The sequence below is a fragment of the Perna viridis genome, chromosome 6 (assembly GCF_037379345.1).
Source record: "Perna viridis isolate PV_CMFRI_1.1 ecotype Kerala chromosome 6, ASM3737934v1, whole genome shotgun sequence".
NCBI lineage: Eukaryota > Metazoa > Mollusca > Bivalvia > Mytilida > Mytilidae > Perna > Perna viridis.
This window is the reverse complement of record NC_142450.1, coordinates 3984727-3990726: the sequence shown is the minus strand read 5'-3', so window position 1 is coordinate 3990726 and position 6000 is coordinate 3984727. Positions and strand designations below refer to the sequence as shown.

General features: G+C 31.9%; 1 long non-coding RNA gene across 2 annotated transcripts in view; it reads right to left on the bottom strand.

Moving 5' to 3' along the window:
• Positions 1-642: 642 nt before the first annotated feature.
• The window catches only part of LOC148613261 (uncharacterized), a 76196-nt gene continuing 70838 nt past the window's right edge, over positions 643-6000 (bottom strand). The window contains exon 3 of one of the 2 annotated variants that reach the window (XR_015923311.1): positions 643-1051. This is a non-coding gene — a long non-coding RNA (uncharacterized LOC148613261). Of the gene's footprint in view, positions 1052-3794; positions 4091-6000 lie in introns of those variants that run through there. The other variant, XR_015923310.1, reaches the window with a different exon arrangement.

The window sequence follows — 6000 nt, the reverse complement described above, 5'->3', positions numbered from 1 at the left end:
CTATTTGCTATCACATTAAAATCTGGCTAAGTGTGAAGGAATAGAGCAAAGCAGAGATCGTTCTATTTGTCTGTAGTTCTCATCCAATATGCACTTTATTCTCATGGTGCATCCAAGTGGTTTATTTTCTACTTGTATTTCCATTTAAGGTTCACGAATATCTTCCCTTGGTCGTTGGCCCTCTGGTTTATGTCAGTTTCTTGTGATAAAGCATGCAATACTGATGTTAATTGTATAATTGTACATGTATAATTCTGTCTAATCGATGTGCAAACCACCATGTTAGAGTCTACAATTTTACCTGAACACTTTTATTTTCCCCTCATTTATCAAGCTTAAATCACAATTTTTTAAATATTTTATTGTTAATGAGTCTGCTTAATGAGCAGAAATGATAGGTTGCAGTCTATATTTAGATATTCTACGTTCTTAATGTCACAGCCGTGAATTCTTGTTTTGTAAAAACTAATTCATATTGAAAAATTGAACAGTAGGTCTTTAGATATTAAATGACCGTCTCTGTTAGAACCAGGATGTAGGTCAAACCTGCCACTCTGAAGATATGATTTTATAAACCAAGTATCTATACTGAGTACAACCTGGCATACCTTTTACCTGATTAACCCTCCATTATTGGGGGGGGGAGAGAGATTACTATTTAATCAATGAAAAAGTTAGAATATCCCACATATTTTTTTTTTTTAAATTACTTCTATTCTCTGTCAAAACCCTAAATAATTGAATTACTTTTTACATAAAAATTTGCTTTTACATAAAAAATCTCCTACATGAGACAGTGTCACTTGGGTAGAGAATCTCCAACATAAACTGTTTGATAGGATAACATGTATGACGGGAATCAAGGAAATAGGAGTAAATATTGATTCAATAGTGATAGGTTATCAAATAGTTCAACATTTTTCTGACGCAGTCAGTATCGTTTCGCTTTTTACCCTTTGACTTTGAAGGCGCTCATCCAAGTCACCGGATCGAAATTCTGTTTCCCGACTGGCCAAATACGGGTAACTTAGTGGCGTTTGAAAAACTGTATCTAAAATTGAAAATTGCTATGTACATGTGTTATTTCCTGAATGAAATGTAGAAAATTATAAGTAAAAAGAAAAAAAATTATGGTGTTGGCTGTTCTTTTTTTAAAGATAGTAATTGTTTTGTATTGTGCATTTTTCCATGTCTGGTTCCTGAATTTCGACTAGAATCTCGGTTCCCTTAATTACTTTTTAAAACTGTATCAATAGACTTTTTACAGTGTGTTGTAACTGAACCCTGAATGAGCTGGTAACCTGTCTAAATCATAGAGTTAGAGAAATCTCATCATATTAGTTTAAATAAACAGTATAGGCTTGAGGGTTATAATTGGGGTCTTATGTGAGATTATGCCCAGCATTTTTTTTTTCGAATCATGCCTAAGTTATATACCTATTTTATTTTATAGTTAATATACTCCTCATCATTTTTTTTATCAGTTTAGTTTTTTGAATGACATGTTTATTACATGCATTCCCCACTAGTGGCCCTCAATAGTGATACCTTTATAAACAGGTAGATCATGCAAGGGTAGGTAAATGTAGGCAGGGCCAAAGTGTTATATACTCTCAGTGACTGTATATCATCAATAAATATAATGTCAAGGTATTTTGGTCGCTCTGATATTGCAGTCAATATTTATGTATTTTTTAGTAACAATAAGGAATGTTTAGGGATGACCATGTACATTGACTAGAGGGTGAATGGCTTAGGAAAGATATTGGTCGGTTGTATTTACATTATGGAAGGTTAAGGGATGATCATGTGACAACTTAAAGTAGGTCATTGGTTATTAAATATGAAGTAAACTGAATTTGATTTATTCAGGGGTGATTTTTCTCTCACAGTCAGACAAATCCTGTTTAAGAGACTTTCCATTAAGAAACCAGGCAGATCGTAGGCTATGCAGGGTAAATTTTATCCCACCATTTTTTTGTTCAATGTAATCATGGTAATGTTAAACTCATGAAGACATCAGAAAGAACAGTGACTTCTCAGTATTGAAAGTGGATGACTCATGTTTAAAGTTCCTTCATTAATCAACTCAATTATGAGGAAATCAGAGAGTGATTTCCCTTTATTGTAGGAGTTTTTAGTGTTTTTTATGTAATTTTTTTCTTTCTTACTCTATCAGTCAATTACAAACTAACATTCATATCTTATAAAACATGTGGTTGTGATTTCTTGTGGATGAAATGTTTTTTTGAAATCAAAACTAGTCATATGCCACTGACTCTTTGTGTCATCCACGGACTCTTTTTGTCATCCACGGACACTTTGTGTCATCCACGGACTCTTTGTGTCATCCACGGACACTTTGTGTCATCCACCGACTCTTCGTGTCATCCACGGACTCTTTGTGTCATCCACGGACTCTTTGTGTCATCCACCGACTCTTCGTGTCATCCACGGACACCCTCTTAAGTTACCTTGGTTAATCTGATTGTTTAACTGCATTTTTTTTGGAATTTTTTTGTCTTATGATTTTTGGAAATCTTTACATTGCTTAACCCTGATCTTCTTCCACTTTAAAGTTAAATTCTACCTTTTCAAATCTGGAATTTACCGTTATGGCTCTATTTTTTATCATATGTTTACTTCCCATTTTCGGGGATTTCCGCTTTTCTGGTTAGCTCTGTAAAACCATGTCTGATTGCTAAGACCAAAGTAATCATGGAAATCAACATTTATTTAAAAAAATAAAATTAAAATTGTACTGAAAACACTCTATCATTGCATTAATTGCTTTACATTTGTTTATCATTTAAAATACTGGTAGCCCAATTTAAATTGGAAATCACAATTTTATGCAAGAACTTAGGTTTTCATGATAGTACTTGGAAATAGTCCATTACAACAGTGTATATATTTTGCTGCCTTTAACTTGAAAGCCATTGATCAGACAAACAGAGGCAAAACCTTTCATAAATATTCAGAATATTGGTTCTCTTATTAGTTTAAACACTACAACTCAGATCACAAGTTATAAAGTATCTGTCTTTTTAAGAGCCAGGCTTTGTGAAATTTTGAACCACAATGTTGAGAACAATTAACAGGAGTTTTCATATTGCTGCCATCAGAATTCAGGAATTTACAAAATTTGCCATGTCTATTTTGTGAGTTTCTTTAAAATTCATTGACATGAGTTACAAAAGATTAATTCAGGGGCTGGCAACTCTTCAAAGAATAGATGAACATGTTTTTAAGGCTTTTGTTACAATTCTTTGATGTTGTTGTCATTTTATAATAGTTATTTGAAAGATTGTGTTGTAAATATTTTACAAATTTTGCCTGCTTCTTACAAGGTTTTTCACTGAAAAATTATTGAATGACGTCATTGGAAAAAGTAATGAATTTGGATAAGCCTCATCATTTTGAAAACCAGAAATATTGACAGTTTATCGAATGGCTGGAAATCGGACAGAAAACGGAAATTTTAAACTGTAATTCTGAAAATAACATGTCGTTAAATTGATTCTTTTTAAAGCTTCTAGAATTTATTGGACTAGCATGCTGCATGCTGGATTTTATACTATGTTTAATTAGTATCAGTCTAAGTAGCATCTTTATTTATTAAACTGGAGCAGTAAACCTAACATTTTGTCATGATAGGCACTTACATCCAATTTTCTGAATTTTATGTTTGTCTGTATGTCTGTCTTCTTTTAATTGCTGTTATTTTCTTTCAATGCATGAAATTTAGCTTCTAAAATCAAGACAACACAACACAAAGTTTGAATGATGCAAGTATTTTTGATTTTTTATATGGTTGTCTAAAGATGTACATATACCTAATTACAGTAAACTGCTGTCCGTCACAAGCTGTACAATTACTCAAAAATGCTTTGAAGGATTTCAGTTTGTTTTTAAATATTGTTTGAATGGCTGGGAGCTCTGTATGGTTTCTTTGGTTGATTTTTTCATTTCTGCATTGTAGTACTTCCTGTAAATCTTGTGCTTCAACTGGATAGTTTAGAAGGAGATGTGCATGGGAATAGAGTCGTCTTCCCTTGATAAAGTGATGATTCTCAGGTAGTTGACTGGACTAAAATGAAGCAATGATTCTCTGAAGTTGTTAGAGCTGAAGTTCCAGTCATAAGTCTAAGCTAGAATCAATGTTCTTAGTGTTTAATTACATGAGGGAAGCTTGTGCTTGTTCAGTCAATTATTCCAAACTGTCATTTTGCACAAGGAGATTTCCATGGAATGGGAAAACAAAAGGGAATGTTGAACTTGTTTTCAGTTGGCTCAGGTATCAATGTTCCAGTAAAAAAGAGACCCAGAAACTGATTGGTTGTCAATCAAATTGATTAAAGATACAAGAGATTGTTTGACTTGATGTATATTTCATAAAGCAGTGGTGACTGTATTTTATGGTAAAACCTGTATTGCCAGATATACTTTCAGACTTAAGAAATTTTCAGTTTAGAAAGTTGTTTCATTTACACTGGTAACCCTCTGCACCACCCTCTGGATCTGACACTGTTTAGTATTCCAAATTTAGAATTAAAAATAGTTTAATTCCCATTAAATTTGTGGGTAATAATAAAATTTCAAGAAACTTAAAGATCCAAATAAATTTTAGAGAAGATATTAGGTATCCACTTAGATTACAGTACAGTATCAATCTTCAGTTTTTAGGACTTTCCCATTTTTCACTATATGTGATGATAGAAAATGTTTTCAACTCAAAATGTTTGACTGCCACTAGATTGATTAATTCCAAATATTGTACAGGTTTTATATAGATGGTCATTTATGATTAATTCCAAATATTGTACAGGTTTTATATAGATGGACATTTATGATTAATTCCAAATATTGTACAGGTTTTATATAGATGGACATTTATGATTAATTCCAAATATTGTACAGGTTTTATATAGATGGCCATTTATGATTAATTCCAAATATTGTACAGGTTTTATATAGATGGACATTTATGATTAATTCCAAATATTGTACAGGTTTTATATAGATGGCCATTTATGATTAATTCCAAATATTGTACAGGTTTTATATAGATGAACATTTATGATTAATTCCAAATATTGTACAGGTTTTATATAGATGGCCATTTATGATTAATTCCAAATATTGTACAGGTTTTATATAGATGACCATTTATGATTAATTCCAAATATTGTACAGGTTTTATATAGATGGCCATTTATGATTAATTCCAAATATTGTACAGGTTTTATATAGATGGCCATTTATGATTAATTCCAAATATGGTACAGGTTTCATATAGATGGACATTTATGTTATAAGTGATTTAGGTTGCTGACTGATATCTACTTCCTGTATGAGGGGGGTATACCTTGCATTAATTGTGTGCAACTCCATGTTCTTTCCTCATTCCCCCTAAAATTATCTTAAATTTCCAAAAAGTGAGTCACTATTTTTCCTATTTTTGGAGATTACACCCAACACAAGTTGCTATTCTGACCATAAAATGTAGAAAAAGATGCGGGGGAGGACAACCAAATTGAATTTCTTCTGTATTGACACTTGGCCAAGAAATATATACGGCAACATGATAAAATTTCTCTTTAAATAATATAGTAGGTATTAGCCTTGGTTGTCTTATTGGCTTTTTGGCATATTTGGATAAATCAGACAGTGATAGTGATTTCCCCTGAGGGGCAGTTATTGCTATATAAGGGGCCATAAAGATATCAGATTTAATAAAGAACCTTCAATAATGTTTAATCTTACCCCAAATATGAACAGAGATTTACAACTGTTTGATAATGGTGCTGCAATGCCCCAGATAAGGTTCAAATTGATCGTGTCTGTGTACAATATATCACACATTAACTTTAATTACATATTTTTATGTGGGAATTGCTACAAAATTTAAATCATTTTGCAAAATTTTGCTTTGAAGAGGTTCTTTTTATTGATGTAGTTATATCGATATTCAAAAGTTTGTATAATATACATCCTATT